This window comes from Podarcis cretensis (genome assembly GCF_951804945.1).
Source record: "Podarcis cretensis genome assembly, chromosome: 2".
NCBI lineage: Eukaryota > Metazoa > Chordata > Lepidosauria > Squamata > Lacertidae > Podarcis > Podarcis cretensis.
The window spans coordinates 51586177-51605065 of record NC_137171.1 but is presented as its reverse complement, the minus strand read 5'-3'; positions in this window follow the sequence as shown (position 1 = coordinate 51605065).

Genomic DNA, 18889 nt, shown 5'->3' with positions numbered 1-18889 from the left:
TAGACACATTTATCATTTTCATATGCGGTGCAGTCTGAAAGTTGTATTGACTGTCATTGCGTGGACAGGCAGAGTCCCCAGATCCCGAGTGGTCCTCCCCGTCATGTGGAATAACGACTCAAGACAACATGCTATGGGATTAAATTGGCCACAACTTTATTAAATATCAAATGTGGGTAGACCTTAGCTCAGGCATTGGGCGTTCTTCCTCCCCCATCCTCAGCTGGGGACCTAGGGAGCTTCAGGGTTATCCAGTGTGTGTGGGGGATGGGCCGGCTCTGGAGAACATATGTTCAAGCAGAGATAGCCGCCCCCGTTACGCCGCCGCCGCAGGGGAGAGCAATGACGACCTTTCAGCGTACGGTCAAAGCCTCCCTTCAGAAACCCCTTTAACGGGGAACCCTGGTATCGCCGCCATAAAGAGGAAGATGGACTAAAGGATTCTGCCCAAGGCCTGATACCGCCAAAGTTGTGACGTTTTGCTATGGGAAAGGCGAAACCTGCCAATGCAGGGCAATTCCTTTCTGGCCCTTTAACAGCGACCTTAACGTAGCAGCGCCCGCATACCTGTGAAGACAAGTTACCTGTAAAACCTATGAAGAAAAGTTAACCTGCAAAAGAAGACATTAACTGGGGGTGGGTAGGGTGGGAGAAGCTCTGGAGCCAAGTGAGGATTCCCAGGTAAGATCCTCCCTCTATTGTGTGGGCAGGTAATCCCTCCCCTACCTGGCCTGGTCTCCTTGGCAACGCTTCCCCCAGGTGGGATTGGACAACTGACTGAGGTAGGCGGAGACCTCCAGGTATCCCACCTGAGGGAAGGCAAAGCCAAGCCTATGCTGATGGGGCTGCTCCAGATCCAGGGCTGCGCGCGTCCATGCAAAGGTCGCCCCCCGTTTTAAGCGGGGAGCGGTCATTCATGAAACAGCCTGTATAGTTAGGTTAGAGCTACCTCCCAACTTCCCCCTCTAAAAAGGACTGCAATATTGGTACTATTGCTATTAATCATTTAAATAGCACCCATAGTGGTCTGTGCGAACGCATTGTGTGAAAATTTGGGTCAGGAACTAAAAAAATAATCTCTGCTTTTACCCTTTTGGGCGAAGACTGTGGCTGATGAGGCGAGAAAAGTTCCTCCCTTAAAATGGAGAGGCTGTGATTTTAACCCAACATCATCTCCGTTAGTTTTCAGTGACCATTAAGAAAACAATCATTTTCTTTCCAATGCAAAATCCTTTAGGATCTGGGTTGCTCACATTGCTGTGTGTGCTGAAAGAGCATGCTATAGGTATTGTGTTTAGCCAATGACAAAAAAGAAGCTGAATAAAGCAGAAAACAAGCTGTTAATCAATTAGTAAAGCCTGAGTCAAACTAACAAAACATGTTTGGCAGGCAAAATGTTTGAAAGAGGAGTAAACAGGTTATATTGTGTTTATGGCACATCTGGCAGAAGACAGTTTATATGTGAGATTTTAGTAATAGTTGCGTTATTATTCCATAGACTTCTGTCAGCATGCATTTATATGACTGGTGTGTGTGTGAGAGAGTACATGATTGTCTCCAACAAATATTGCCTTGCATGAAATATTTCTGTGAGGTTAAGTTGATTTAAAAGCATTCCTGCATTTGACAAAATATTTGCCACATTATGAAGCATGTTCATAAATCAGCACATCTGAGAAAAATTGTTCAGAAGGACTGAACACAATTCATTTTATGATGCACTGCCTGAGCCCTTTCCTTTCCCTTTTATTTACTTGGTAATTTGCAAATTTGTTCGTTCACAGTAAACAGTGTGACTTGCAGGTATGTGTTCATATATAATCTCCCTGTAGAACATTTAGTCTGCCTGATTTCCCCCCTGAAATGATTAAGGACTGAAGATCTGTTGGCTGAGCACCTATAAGATACAATAAGAGTAGGGACGGACAAATTTGTCAATTTTGTTTTTGATCATTTTCCAATCTTAAGTTCAGTTCTTCACATTTCCATACCAGTTTGTGAATTTTTAAAAAGAAGAGTCCTCATGAAAATTCACCAGCATTTTAGTGTTAATTTCTCCCAATAATCACATTTCTTTGCATGTAGTTCTGCCCAATATACACATTTGCGTATCGAGGCCCCATGACCACCCTGTTCCCTAAGGTGCAAATAACTAGACACAACACAGGATATTGGTTTGGAATCAAATAAAGCTACAACTTTATTGGTTACAGATGTGAGATTTGGCATTGTGGTAAGCAACTGTGCATGTCACTCCCGCCTGTCCACTGGGAGTATTTCTAAGGGTGAAGTCAGTGTTGGGAGGGGACTGGTGTGGCGAGAGAAAGGCTGAACGGCCCCACTAGCTGGGCATTTAAACTTCCCCTGGGCGTGGTGCCAAGGGCCACAGCTAGTTGGTTGGTCTTGTGCCCAGGGGAATGCCCATTAACTCCTGCCCCCATTGGTACATTTGGTGGCAGGGATGTGATCCAGCCTCTGATAGGCTGGTTTTCCAGGGAGGCCCGGGGCTCACTCACAAAGCTGCCTGCCCAAAAGGGGGGCGAATGGACTTTTGCAAAGTAATTTCCCCTAATGCATATTTGTATGTCATTTTCAAAAATACATGCATTTTCCTTCACATTATTTGGCTGGAGGACTGTACTGCAAAATTTAGAGAAGTGTGAATTTCAAAGAATCACTGTGTTTCAGTTCATGTACTGTTTCGGAAAATGAAGATTAGGTAAATTTGCCTTTAAATGGAAGCTGAATTTAATTTCTGCCCCATGTCTGTGTGAGGGTAGTTGAAGCTACCAATTTCTACAGCGTTCCCTAATTGGAATATCTTATTGATTCTCCATCTCGTGATCACCCTGAACATTTTGGGTAGGGCACTCCCCAAACCATCGTGGTACACCATCTTAGCAGTATGACCTGACAGTAACATGAAAGACTACCCTGAAACACCCTGTTATAAGGGGTATTCATGGCTGATGGATATGCCTGCTAAATGCATTGGGTTCCACTTTCAGAAAAAAGTATTTTCATTTCTCCTTTAAAACCATACTAACCTAATATTACCGTTGATGATAGCTGTGTAATTGTGTATTAAAACCTGAATGGTTTTTTATTGTAAATAAGAAGGCACTATGAATTAGGACTGGGGGTAGAACAAGTGTGGCAACATCATGCTCTTTGGAACAGCATCTATAGGCCTTCTTCCTTAGCGGGAAACGGTTCTGTATTGTCAGTGGCTCTGATAAGATTTGACAAGGTGCTGTGGATCTTAATGCTCCATTGTTACTATAAAGCACTAGCTTGGCTGCTGCCAGAAGCAAATAGCAAGGTAGTTGCACTAGCGGAAAAGGCCACTATCACACGAGATGAAGATGAAGCAGGATTTAAAGTGAACTTGACTCCTGCTCAGTAGGCTGAACTTTTTAATAGCAAGTGGCATGAAGTGGAAAATGGGGTACTACCATTCATCAAAATCCACAGTGTGAGCCAATCTCAAGCCTGAGATATTTGATGATAGGGTGATTTGCTCGTTTTACAGATTTGCACCACGGAATGCCATCTTGAGCTTAGCATCAAACTATCTGTTTTCATAATTTGGATCACTGATGTCTGGTGAGAGAGCCCAAAGCTTCCACTACTATCTTTTACATAATTGGGATATATCAAAACTCTTTTGTCAGGCTATGATAACTTGACCAAGATCCAAGAAAGAACAACATCACACACTGGGAGGATAATAATGTGTAAATAAATAATACAAAATGTATACATTTTCCCCTCCACCCATGCTTATTTATTACATTTAAATCTCACCTCTTCGCCAAGGTGTCATTCATAATCTCCCTGCCCAATTTTATCCTTACAATAAACTTGTGAGGTGGGTTAGAATAAGAAATAGTGACTGGCCCTCACTCTCCCAGTAAGCATTGTGGCTCAGTGGACATTTGACTTTAAGTGTACTCAGTTTGAGCCCAGTCTTCTAGCTGCTACAGCACACTGGCTATCAGTAGTGATACCTGACTTTCTATCATGTGTCTCTAATGACATCTATTTTTATGCCATTTCAGACATTTGATTTAAGACCAGGTATTATCAACCATAAAGATATGTCTAGCTCTAGGTACTATTTTTTCTTTTGAAGTATATTGGGCATCAATCAGTGCTTGAGGGAAAATATGTAGCAGCAGTGAGACTCTATTTCTTACATTTTGAGTCTGGCATAGCAAAAATTACAGTTAATAAATAATAATAATAATAATAATAATAATAATAATAATAATAATAATTCTTTACTTATATCCCACCCATAAAACCCATTTGGCTGGGTTTCCCAAGCCACTCTGGGCGGCTTCCAACAGGAGATTAAAATACATTAAGTTAGGGAGTTCCAATCCCCTGAAGTGCAGTGCAGTGCAGGAAATCACAGCTACAGGATCCCCGAAGGGTTGCCATCCAAACTATGTTTAAAAACACCTAATGAAGGAGAGCCCAACACTTTCTGAGGTAGTCTGTTCCACTCTTGAGCAGCTCTGTCATAAAGTTCTTCCTAATGTTTGTTGGAATATCCTTTCTTGTAATTTGAATCTATTGGTTTGGGTCCTACTCTCTGGAGCAGCAGAAAGCAAGCTTGCTCCTTCTTCCATGTGACAGCCTTTTAGATATTTGAAGATGGCTTCTCTTCTCCAGACCAAACATACCCACTTTCTTCAACTTGATTTCCAAATGCTTCACCATCTTGGTCACCCTCCTCAGGATATGTTCCAGCTTGTCAATATCCTTCTTCAACTGTATTTCAGTGTAAATAGTTCTGCCCCAGTCCTTAAATACTCTCTCACTAGAGACCTGTAAGTTCATCATCATCATCTCCATAGCCCAGCACAAACATCTCATTCTGCTTCTTCCCTCAAGAGTGGCCACTTATGGATAACAAAAAAACAAGGACACTGGTTTGCATGACATTTGCACATGCTAATTTATATGTATAGATTCAGATTTAGAAACAATTAGTATAATTTGAACAGCAATACAATGTATCTTGCCACAATGGGGACTACTAAGGCCAGTTGACCTGTGTGTCTTCTTGGTCCATTGCCTGGATGCTTTAAGGCATTTGTCACCTATCTTCCGATTCTTTATATTTAAAGCAGGCTTGGACTGGACAGCCTTCAAATAAGTGAGCGACAGTCCTTTGATAGACAGCTGTCCTTTGTAAAATAGGACACTTGGCCGCCCTGTTCATCTGGCCCAGATAGCATGGTCATATTAGCAGGGCATGGTGTACTCTTAGTTCCTGCTTTGCAAAGCACAATGAGGACATTTTTTGCGCTTTCCAGATAGGGTTGATTCTTTTAATGTGATCCTGTGACTTCTTAGTCCCTTCTTTTAGCAACAAGCCTTTCAAGATGTGTCAACAAGCCTTTTATAATTGGGAAGCCCTTGCTCTGGTAAAGACAGTGCCAGAATTCTCAGAATCCACTGTGTTCAGGACTTGCCTGGCGTTCTGTATTTTATGCTGTGGCCAAGCACACACTACGTGATGAAACTCACATAGCCGGGTTCATCTGGAAATTGGCATCTGGGCTAAACAGCATGTGGCCTAAGCAAAACCATTGGCAGGTCCGGGAGCAGTTGCAGTGTGAGAGTGTGCCCAATCCTCTAACCATTTGTATCCAAGCTTCCCTTTTTCAGTGGGACCACCCCGGAGTAAGTGGCTTGAGATTTGTAATCAGGACTAGAGTGTGTGTTCCATTGATTAATGGCTTGATTAATCTGCTTCAGCACAAATACAGCAAGGTTTGCCAGTGTTTACAAAGCTGGTGAGATTGATGTTGGCTTTTTATATCTTGCTAATTAGTATTTCAGCTGCTTATTGAATTAAATCAAGATATATTGCTGAGCAAATCCAGAATCCAAATGCCAGGTCAGTCCCGGATACAAAATTGAGAGATTTAAACCTTCCTTATAAACAGAGAACAAGGGAATTTCCCTTCAGTTGTGGAGGATTGGCAGCCCTTTGCTCTGCTAAATGAAGGATTGGTACTCTTCCAAAGCCATCTATTAGAGTATTGGCTGGAGGATGAATTTCAGGATTAAGGGCTGAGGAATAGCATTCTTAAACTGCAGACTCAGGCAGCTTCCACTGAAACTTTGAAAACTGCGGTAATGTAAACTCTACTTGTGTCTGCACCAGTCAACCCCACTGGTAGTAGGGTTACCAACATTTTCGACCACCTGCTGCTCCTATTTTTTTTTAAAAGCAATTTGACCTGCAGGCATTAACAGGTAGAAATGAGGGGGAAATGTTATGTGATTTAGAAATAGAGTTAAAATGCAGACAGAACACACACACAAATGCAACAAGATAATGAAAGGAATAAAGAAATGCAGCAATAACAATTTTTTGTATATCATGATTGTGTGTATAACCTGTTCTTTTATATTCCTTATTTAACAAAACTTCTACATCGCTTGATTGTAACAAAACCTCAAAGTGGTTTACGAAAATAATAATTATATTTTATTGTGTTATTTTGCCTTGCCCCCACCCGAAGTGCCATCCAGGTATGCTGAGACAATGTTGGTTTCAGGAAGCTGGCTCCCCAGGTCTTCTGCACCACACCAGCCACTACTGCTGATTTCAGTCAGGGTTCCGCAAACTTGGTATTTACTTTAAATTTACTGTGATTCACATAGTAGCCAATTGCAGGAATAGAATCACATTGACACTTAAGAGAGGAAGCTCTGAGTCTGATGACATGACAGCACACATTCACTATGGGACTTGGGGAGTGGCGCAGAGGCCCTGTTTTCAACAGCAGTTGTACATCTTCCACAATGTGTAATTCTGCCATTGCACACAGTGATTTACTAAAGTTGCAATGGCCATCCCCAAACCCACTGCTGCTGTAGAGCTGAACTGATGTAGCTGCTGTGTTGGCTTGGAGTTGAGGCGATGCTTCTCTGGAATGCGGAAAGCCAGCCAAAAGAAACAAAGCTACAGGCAGCGGTCCTTTGATGGCCAATAACTGGTGTGAGGAGGACTGAGATTACACATCGGATGCACTCTGACGAAATGTTTCCATGTGTTCTAAAGAAAGCATTGGCTCACACGCTCCTGAAGCATTCGGCAAACTTCTGCTTCCAGGGAGAGAAGTTGGAAAAGGCCCTAACGCTCCTCAGATCTTCTCAGCGTCTGGGGGAAATGGGAGCCTGGATGGCTCACGCATTTGGAATGCAAAACCCCACCTAGAAGAATTCAGCTGTAATTACTAAAGAATGAACCTCAAGGAGAAACTCACAAGTTTTGCCAGGTATAAACAATAGAAGTCTCTGACATGTTTGTATGGCATCTCTCCAGGATTCATACGGCAGTTAGTTTGTTTTGCGGGTCAAAACAACCTGTCAGAATTGAAGCCCACATTGGATCCTGAAGCTGGGATCTGGTTGGTGTCATGTAGCATCCAGATTAATCAGGGTTAATGCTGAATGAAACTAAAGAGAAACTCATAAGCAAAACAGGATACTCTGCATAAAGAAAGACATCTCTTCCAAATCTGGCTCATTCTGGATCTGATTCAGAAAATTCAGTTGGGCAAATACTCTGCGAACTTTGAAGAATTAATATTACTAATATTTTTGTAGCTGGAAGAATCTGAAAGTTCCAATTCTGTTGGTTAGTCTTTTTTCATAGTCAAGTCCTGTAACATTACACAGTGTTTTTGGTAAACTAGTGAAGTGAGACAATGTAAATCAATGGGACATGAAACAAGGAATATTCAAAGTCTCTGAAAATTAGAATGTTGTTAAACTGAAGGAGGAATTAGATGTTACAAGAGACACGGATACGCCTGCTTTTTAATTTAGGTCTTGTCCATATCTGAGCATTATTTAGTTGTTAATCCACTTTTCCCCTATTTGAATTAGACCAGCATAGTCCACACCCGCATGTACAGTTGTACCTTGGAAGTCGAATGGAATCTATTTGGGAAGTCCGTTCGACTTCCAAAACATTTGGAAACCAAAGCACAGCTTCTGATTGGCTGCAGGAAGCTCCTGCAGCTATTTGGAAGCCATGGAAGCCCCATCAGATGTTTGGTTTCCAAAAATAGTTCGCAAACCGGAAAATTCACTTCCGGGTTTGTGGCATTTGGAAGCCAAAACGTTCCAGAACTAAGCTGTTTGAAAACTAAGGTACAGCTGTATTTGAATCTGTATATGAGGAGCAATTTTGTCTTTACATTTCATACCATTAGGCACCTGCTTTTGTGTTTGTCTCCACCTTCTAATTTGTTGACTCTATTATACCACTTAAATACTTGACAGGGCATCCTTGCAGGTATCTGTGCACACACTTAACACAAAAAATCTCCCTGGCCAATATTTTCCTGGACACATCCAGGATACTGCAGTCAGCAGCAGTGTCTGGGCAGAAATTGGGAAAGTGTCCAGGAAAATGTGGACATATGGCAGCCCATGTTGGCAGTGCCGTTTTTGCCGTTTTCCCATAAAAACAGCCCAACAAATTTGGGCAAAACTGAAAAAAACAACAACTCAACAACTTTTGCCAAAAAAGAGAGAGCGACTTTTCTGGCCGGATTTTCACTGTTTGAAATATGGCAACCAAATAAGCATGCAAAAGCGCGCAGGCAATTGTAAATTTGCTCTTATAGTTTTCTGGCCTTGTGTAAATCTAAAGATAAAAAGAAAAGACATATAAAGCCAGTGCCATTTACTTCTGCAGTTTTCTGGTTTTGTGCAAATCTGAGGGATCAAAATGAGAAAAAAAATACTCATTAAGGAGTGCAAATAGTCTTTGCTGTTTGGAACAGACGGAGAATCTGAGAGACTGAGAGACAGAGGGCTGACAGTTGCTTATGAAGGTAGAATTTCTTTCCCCGCTTCCAACTAATGAGAGATTGTGGATCTACCACCTTGTAGGAGGACTGTCTGCTTTTGCCTTCTCATCTTTAATATACTTTTATATTTGTAAATGAAACAATAGTAGAAAGACACCACTAAGTGCTGTGTCATCCCAAGGAAATCAGACTCCGGGCACGCTGTCCCTGGAACTATTTAAGAACTGCTTATACATGGAATACTTACACAACTGAAATTTGAGAGAGTTAGAGTGGGGCAGAGGATGTAATAGGAACTATTTTTCTTTCTTTTGATTTTTAACACAGAACCTTATAGGTTTGTTTTTTTAAAACTAACCAGCAATGCTGATTTATAGCAGAATAAAAGTTTGTTTCTAAAACAAGGGGAAGGAAGTTTGTGAATATAAGTATTCCCTAGTTCCTAATCTTCAGGTGCCTTGGGCTGCTGTAACATGCCTAAACTGCCTTCAAAATGATTGTTGAAATGCTCCCTTTGGAAAAGAACAGAGAGAGAAAGCAACTACACAAAGCTGTGTAATGGATAGAAGTAATGGATAGGAGTCAAGACATTCACTCTCAGAAGTCATCATGGTGACTTCAGGAAGATGAAGAAAAGCTTGCACCATCATGCAAGTTTTCTGTCATGTGGATGACAAATATGTTTGTGAACAAAGCAACTGATTAAAAGGCAACCCTAAAAAAAACACAGACCATCAAAATGCATATATGAAAGCTGTAGCCCAAGCAGCACATGGAAATGCCTGTAAGTGACACAAATAAAAACAGGGAGACAATGAAAATGTTAGAAAAAGTGAAACTAGTCAATCAGTCTAAGAACAATAATTCCATATGCACTTACACAATTCAGGACCAAAAGCCTTTAATGAAGGAGCAGCCCAGCTTGTATGTTCAGGTCCACCATTTGGGTGGCTGTATATCTGTAAAAGATACTTTCTGGACCAATGCAGCTCACCCTTGCCCTTCTTTGGCTTGCTTGTTGAACTTGATGAGGAGCCAGCAGAGTGGAATGGTTTGACAGGATGCCATGTGGCATCAAAGGGACTACCCTGTTCCCTCAGTTTCATTTCTTAGGATGTCCTCCTCATATAACAAGATAACTTCCAGAGCACAGCAAAGACATGGGATGCAGCTGTTTCTTGAGACACAACATTTATCACATGGTTGGCTAACCCGTGGCCTTGCTGATGTCATCAGACTCCCATCAGCCCCAGACAGCATGACCAATAATCAGGGATTATGGTAGTTGTAGTACAGCAACTTTTGCAGGGTGACAAGGTTGGCCACTGGACAGTGACTCTCACTTGAAAATGACTTCCAAGTATGTATAACCCTCATGCTGTTTTCAAACATGACAGTGTGTGCATGGGTGCACTTGTTTCTTTCCTACATAACTATTTGGGTCATATGTGATTCAGACTTAAGTGCCCTAAAATGGTGTGAACATAGGTTAAGCAAGAACAGTTTGAGGTAACACTAATTGGAGAAAAGCAAAGAACCTCCCTTCTGACAAAAGAGTGCTTCACTTTTTACCCCATCTCCCCTTGATGAATATCTCTTTTGGATCAAAAGATGAGCATCAAGAAATGGATACTAGCTCTTCAGTTTCAAATGACACAGGAGTGTCCTTATATGCTCATGCCTGTGACAGTTATGAGGAAACAACAAACATTTATGAATATTCCCTTAAGACATGTTTATACTTTCTCTCAGCCATCTCTAACACCATGCAGAATTGTTTTGTGAGGGTGGCCATATTTCACATCCCTATGTTTGTATTTCCCTTCTATTTGTGTATGACACTGAAGGTAATATTGAGAGCTCACTGTTTAAAGCTAAGTAGGCTTTGACTTTATTGCCTTTATTGAAATTGCAACTTTCAGGAAAGAAAATGAATGAAATACATAGAACGTCCTGTATTCCTGTAATTTTCCCTCACTGAATCTCCCATTTGAATACCAATGTGTAAGTGCTCGGTAGCAACGAGGACCCAACTCATGAAAATAATTCTGATAAGATTAAGTCACATTTAGGTAATTAAGAATTGGGCTGCATAGGTCCTATTGCAGGTGTGGGGGAACTTTGACCCTCCAGATGTTGTGGAACTGCAAATCCCATTGGCTATGGTTGCTGGAGCTGATGTCAATTCTAGTTCAGCAGCATCTGGAGGGCCAAATGTTTCCCATATCCTGTCCTATATCATCCCCATCATCATAATCATTTATTGGATTCATGATAACATAGCAGTGGAAAACAAAATGCAAATGGTTAAATAGTATTTTTGTTAAAAAGAAAACTGATTAAAATGACAATGCACATTTTTTTTTTTAATAAATATTTTATTAAATTTTCAAAATACATAATACAAGATCCCTACACCAAAAAGCCAAAACAAATACACCAAAAAACCATATAGAAAGAAAGAAAGAAAGAATAAAGAATAAAAAACAAATAACTAACTGGACTTCCTCACATCTCCCTACCCTGCATTATTTATAATCAGAATGTCAGCAAATTATTACCTTATTTCATACCTTATTTTGTACTTTCCAAACATTATACTTCTAAATTTAAAATAATTTTTACCAATTGCTCATACCTTAAAATTAAACAAAATATTGCCTTAAATTTTGACCTTTTCTTACTTATAACTTAGTTTTCTATTTTACAAAGCCTATTCGCTGGAGCTGATATTTTCTAAATCGTGCAAATAACATTCATACAACTTATAATATTCTTGTAGATAGTTCTTAAACTTCTTCCAGTCCTCTTCCATTGTTTCTTCTCCCAAGTCTCGGATTCTGCCCGTCATTTCAGCCAGTTCTATATAGTCTATCAATTGCGTCTGCCACTCTTCCAGTGTGGGCAAGTCTTGTGTCTTCCAGTACTTTGCACATTTTTATAAAGGAAAAATGAATTACCATTATTTCTATTCCTTCTTTAGACAGGCAGGGGTGAGGGAGTGGAATCAGTTTTCTGCAGTTCCTTGTTCAGTAGAATTTGGCACACTGACTTTGTATACAGGATGCTGTGATGAAGATCCCCTGCTCCGCCCCCCCAGTGCTAAAGTAATAAATAGTGACATCTGAAGTTCTGTTCTGTGTAACCAGAGCCTTATAAAAATCCACCCCAAAATGCCAGATAGAGATTCTTTCCATAGCTTTGCTTATTCATAACCCTCCCATCATTCTAATGGCCGAGGCAAACTCGAGGTGAACAGGAATTATCAGGAGAAGAAATCTGAATGCATGCATTAACTTGCAGTGGTCTCTCATCCCTCTTCTTTGACAGGTTTTTTTAATTTTTAAAAAGTGAGCCTGAACTGCAGAGAGTATTTTAACCCTGAATACGGTGCTTCTGACCTTCTTAAGGCAGTCATCTCAATACCAGTTCTTTTACTCCTTTGTATATTGTACATAACGATATAGGAGGCAATGCCACAGGAATATGAGGAATGATAGGGCAAATATGCTCTCTCCCTCTTTTTTGTCAACCCACCTGCAGGTGGCAAGAATCCAGGGGTATTTCACTGATTTTGTGCGGGTGGAGAGAAAGCAAAATACCTAGAAAGCGGGAGGAGCTTGCTTTTGCTGGCATCAGTTCCTTTTGAACCATTTCTGCCACCATCCAGACACCCTTATCACTCCAGTTTTCCTTGTTATTTGCTCATGTACACAAAGCTGATATGCATCCCTAGTATATGGTATGGGTGGCAAACCTGTGACTCCAATTCACACCATAATTCCTGGACGTAGTAAAAGTTAGAAGTAATCAAGGTTTGATTTTTATGTGCCAAACGCTAAAACTCACTGGATTTAGTTTATGCTAACAACCCAGGCCAACTTGGCATAACCACTAAGATGGGCCATCAGCAGGGGACAAACTCTGGTTTCAGCAAAGAAACCAGCAGAGGGCAAGATTGCAAGGCAAGAAGGGGAGGAGCTGCTTCTCCAGGTGTGTGTGCTAGTGGGCAGGGGAAAAAAAAGGTTTAGGGTTTCAGTTTGGATGATGTAGGCTGATGTAAAATTGTGGCATTTTACAAGAGGTTTGGAAAGCAAGGGGAAAGTGGGGCTAGCAGAACTCTTAGGGGCTGGCTGGATCAAGCTGTAACAAAGGGCCAGGCAGCATGGATGGTTCCTCTGTTTGTAGCCCTTAGCCTACTGCTCCTAAGTGAGGAGCAAAGAATCATCTTGAGATGTGAATGCTGGAAATCCCTCCACTGTAGACTCAGGTTGTATATATGTGTAAATAAACCATATATCATAAAGACACCACAGCCTCCACTGTGCCCAATTTTTGAAGGAATCTTAAACTGTGAGTAAGGACCAAGACCCCTGGAATCTCACACCACTTGGAAAGTGGGGTGGCATGTGAATAAGTAAAGTATATTCCCCCCCCCCCCGTGCCAAACCAAGATATTCTTTGGGGGAAAACATCCCGTCAAAGCTCTCAAGCCACTGGAGACGGAAGAGTAATGACGAGGAAGTCATCTCACATTCTCCTTCCACATTAGATTCCTTTGGCAAGGACGTTACTGCCTTTAAAGCCGTTTGAGCACCAAACTATGTCTACAGCATCTCTTTCGCCTGACTCACAATATTCTGCACTATACCACAGCATATAAAGGGATGGCCACTCCCTCAACAATCCTGGCTTATTTCTCAACAGCTCATTTTTTTGAGAAAACCCACAGCTGGGACTCAAGATTCCTTCTTCAACGCATGCAAATATGAGTTTCCCTTTCACTCATTAAATCTTTCCCAATCTACTCATTAAATCTTTCCCAATTAAACTGAGAATTTGCCTTATGGCTTCTGAGACAGGCTTTGTAGTTGTGACAGTTCAGTCTGTCTTGGCGTGCTAACCACTGTGGAAGAGTTTAAAGGTCCGCTGTTCTTTAGGAAAAGCCAGAACTTATCCATGACTCCCTGTGCAAGAGTCTTAAGCTGGTATGTGTGCTTGGGCACTAGATGGGAGAGTGCCTTTTCCACTGATGCAATTTGTTTACTTGGAAGCTTGTACCTCTGGTATGAAAAACCAATCCTTCTGTGCTATAAAAATGTTCAGAATGAACGGTTTCAGATCAGCCCCACATTTGGATGCAAACACTAATCTGGACTAAATAGTCAGCATGTCTTTCTATCTACGAAGCTGGAGTTCATGCCCTGTGTTGATACAACCAAAGCCCTTGGCATCCCCAAGACATTGCAGTGAAAATGGTTGTATAACAGGATGCCAGCCGAAATTGTTGAAGCATCACCACTAATGTGGTCTGGTTCATTCCATGCTGACAAATCACTCTTATTTCATGAAGGATCAGCGGGTCTCTTTTGTTACGGAGTTCCATGTTGCAGCTTTGCACCACTGCATCACTATGCAACCTGTTGTATAACTAGAATGCATATGTAGGAGCACCTCCATCATGGTCCTCTAAGGGCTAAGCTGAAGTGGTAGAGGTGTCCAGGCAATAGTGCTCTATCATATTCCGTCAAATAGCTGTGCTGAATAATTTTTCAATAATTTGGGGCCTGACTGGATGTGACACTAAACTCACCACATACAATCACATCAGTTTTGAATTTCTTTTTAATGTTTATTATTATTATTTCCATTTGTACACCACTTTCTCACATAGCACCTCACGATACAACAGCAAAATAAATATCAATTCAGTATGACATTGCAATAAAGAGTGTAATGCGAATTCTTTTCAAAAGAAAGTGACAATCCAAACCAACCATTAGTGTTCTAAAACTTAAGAGCAGTTAGGGTGGATCCCTCCCTTTTTGTTAAATTTTGTACATGTAAGCATGCATTCATAAAATGAAAGAATAGTGAACAGTAACATCACAGGAAGTCATAACCCAGAACATACCAAGTCCTACAAGGTAGGTTTCATTGGGCCAGCATGACTTCTCTATCACCCCCTGCAACTTCCAGCTGAGCAGGGACTGCTATCTCTGTTTCTTAGATCAAAAATATTTTTCATTTTACTCTTCACAATTTTCATAATAAAGGAGCTTCTTCAGGAGGCCACAACTCTTCCTTTCATTTCTATTTGCACTGGTGGCATTTTATTACTAAGGGAAAACTTTCATTTAACATTAAAAGCTGCTTAAACTGTGAAGAACAGCCCCTGTTATATATTTGACATAAGCTTTTGGCAAAGAAGCATCAGTGCTTTTGAAGACACAAAGTTCTCATCATATACACTTTTTCAACATTTGTTTTCTCCACTTTATTACCCCTTGGAAATACCCCCCTCCCTTTCCCATCTTTAAAAACCCAAGAATTCAATACTGCTGCCAGGGGAAGGGACTTGTTGGGACGGAAGGGATCTGACTGTTATTGAGTCCAGCTCTTGGTAGCTTCTTAATATTCCTGACACCCATCTGATAAACAGGTCCACCAATTATTGTCCATATTATGCCCCCAGTAAAAAGAGTGAATTAACAAAGTAAAATATAACAAATATGTTTAGTTTAACAGAACTGTCAAGCAAAGTTAAAAGCATTCCATGGGAGAGATGGAACCAAGAAACACTCTTCTCCCCAAACAACTAACCCTGTCTAGTATTCCCCACTGATCAGACATATGCCGGCATCACTTTTATGGTATATTTCTGACAGTTACAAAATAGACAGTCTTACAATGCAAAGAAATACTCTGCACCTTCCTCTGCAGTTCCTTCACTTCACACTGGAGTGACATGGGAGGGCACCAGGGAGGGGAAAATTCGGTACCAAAGAAACCCCCCTGGACATTTTGGCAAATTCAAGAAATCCACCCGCACAGAAATTTTACTACTGAAAAAGAGGACGTGTCCTAGAAAAAGAGGATGTATGGCAACCCTATGTATTATTCCTGCTCCCCACACATTGGATGAAGGCTAATTGTACTTTAATAGACAGCTTATGTTCAGGAGGTAGGAGGGGTGGCATTGTTCTCATCATGCCTATGTTCCCTAGAATGCACAAAAGGACTATCCAGAGTTTAGTGTGTATTTTTCTTAATGTCTGACCTTTCTTTGCTGTTTCCCTAATGCTAACTGCTGCCTTCTTGCCAATAACGCAGCCTGCCAGTGAATAAACTTTCCCCAGCACATTTATAAGCAAGGGATGACATTGTTAATGGTCCTTCCCACTAGGCAGAGATACAATCCATTTTGGACAGGCTTCAAAAGGATGTTGGCCTGATTTTGGCTAATAAAGAGCAAGAGTAAAGTAACAAGATTACAACCAATCTGTTTATGCTTTCTGTTCTGGATAAGATGATGAAAGCAAAGTGGCATTTAGTGGGGCGTTTAGACAGCAGATGATTTTCCTGTAGCCCAGAAAGCATGGACAAAGTCCTTTCGGATAAGAGCAGATTAGGGTTGGCGGAGTCAGTCTACAAGGGTGGGGACTTCAAGCCTACCTTCGCAGAAATAGGCTGTGTGACTGAGGTTCCCATGTGGAACTTGTTCACACAGCCAATCCAGTCACATCTTTACCCACCTCAAATTTGATGTCAGGAGTACGGCAGGTGGGTGTGGTTTGGGTGTGGTGGCTTTCTAGGCCAAATTTGACCCATGAACTGGAGGTCCTCCATTCCAATGTAAGAGAAGATTTGCTGAATGGTGGGAGAGCTGGGAGAGCAAAACATGTGAGAGGTCTTTTTTGCTAAACATGAGGCAGAAAAGCAATAGTACTTAGGATATCGAAAGAATAAGAGCAGTTCTTTGGATATAGACTTGGATGTTACTACTTACATTTGCTGCAGCATCAGCTGAGTCTATCTTTATTCTCAGTGTTCAGTATTGACTGGAGAAGATAATCTGTGCTCCAGGATTCTCAAGCAGATCAATAAGAGCATTAAGTTCACCCCTATTTCTCCAAACAGTGGATTAGACTGGCTGTCAGCTGGCATGATATGTATCTCCAAAGCTCTCCTCAGGCAGCCTCCTTCCCACCAGCCAATCCAATCTGCTCTTTCAAAGGCATCCTATAGGCCATTGATCCACAGGGGAAAAAAAATAACCATGGGGGCATCCTGATTGATTCTCCCGCCCCCCGGTGAATCACTGAAAAGAAAAACATTTTCCACCTCTGCCTTAAGGAAACCCACAGTGAGATAGATTCCTATTCAGAAAAATATGGTAGAAAACTCATAACAATGGCTTTGTGGAGAAGGAACATGGCATCACAATGTGCATCTTTCAGGCACAGTGATAATATTCTGTTGAGGAGATTTGATAAAATCTCTGGCCGTGGTGTGGCAGGAAGAGGCTGATCTAAACCTCAGCCATGTAAGTTAAGACTCCTACTATTTATTCATATACACATACATACAGGGGTTCAAATTAGGAGTTTGAACTGACCACATGATTCAGTTTGGATCCTGATTAATCACTTTAAAAACCTGCCAAATTTCTTTCTTTCTTTCTTTCTTTCTTTCTTTCTTTCTTTCGTTCTTTCGCTCTTTTGTTCTTTCGTTCTTTCGTTCTTTCGTTCTTTCGTTCTTTCGTTCTTTCGTTCTTTCATTCTTTCAAAAACCACTGTCTGATTCAGCTTGGACTGATGTGGAGACTGCCCAATTCACCTTAGGTCCAAATCCAAATCCTGATTTAGGAAACCAAAGCTTCATGTCTCCATAATCACTGCTATGGGGTTGCAGTTGTTGTTTTAAAGCTACTTTTTTTGGGCAAAATTAGATGAAATTTGCAGACAAAGTAGCTACTCCTTAGTGGACAAAACATGGTAGATTCCAGACAAATAGGTCCAGGGTTTTGTTTTGGACATACTGTTTTTTTTTAAAAAAATGGAATAGTCTACAACTTCCTTTAAATTTTGGCAAACTGGGTGAAATTTACAGGCATGGTAGCCCATTCAGAGGAGGTGAATGGGTGTTCATGCAAGGACAATATTTTCAGATTTTAGGAGGTAAAAAAATTCACTTAATATTCCCCCTTTTTTTACAGTTGATTTTTTATGAAAACAGAGGTGACCCTTAGTCAGAAAGCTGACAAACTTTAGAATGATAGATACAGGTTATTTTGTGCTAGGTGCTTTTAAGATTGATTTTAAATCTTAAATGGAAGAAAGAAAAGACTTAAATGGAAGAAAGAAAAGATTGTATGATTTATACAATTTCCAATAGTATGAAAATTGTATAAATCTTGGAAGTGCACTTAGAAAACTAACCTGCAAAATTTTAGAAGGGTCACTTCAATGGCTGGGGAATTTTGATTATATTTTTTTAAAAGTGTCGGACCAGTGTTGTGTTCAGTTGGCACCAAAAGTCACAGAAATTACGTGCAAAGCTGATTTGACAGGAGATGTGTGGGCATGTGAATCTGATGTATACCCTCTAGAGGAAAAAATGTAAACCACAAAATGCTGCATTCTTACTGTATTTGCTTTCCCCTTCTGAGCCTTTACTGAGATTTCCATCTGAAATGAAGTTTCTGGCTGCTTGTTTGATGTTAGCTAAAAAGAAAGAGAGAGAGAGAGAGAGAGAGGGAGGGAGGGAGGGAGAGAGGGAGAGAGAGAAAGAAAGAAAGAAAGAAAGAAAGAAAGAAAGAAAGAAAGAGACACCTCTGCCTCATGCTAAACAACAAAGCACTAAGCAATCGTAAAGCATTTTAAGCCCAATAGCAACATACCAATTTGTTATTTTGAATTATAGAACATGCACTAAGACACAGAGCTTTCTGGCACTTGAGAAATCAGAAGGAGAAAGACAGACATTCTGCTTCAAGGGACAGGAATGTCTTGTCCTAGTTCGTCATTGTGAAGTCATATTTCTCACAGTTTTATGAGATCAGCAGTGAGGTAAGTGTAGCTTCCAAGGAGAAGATGTATCCAGTGGCTCTGTGGGACTCAATGCTGGCTGATGCACTGCCTTAAGGCTGCCTTAAAACCACTGAGAAGTACAAGGGAAAGGAAAGGAGGGAAGGTAGAAAGATGGAATGCAAATGAAGGTCGTCCGGAAGCTTATCAAAAGAGAAAAAGGAGATAGCA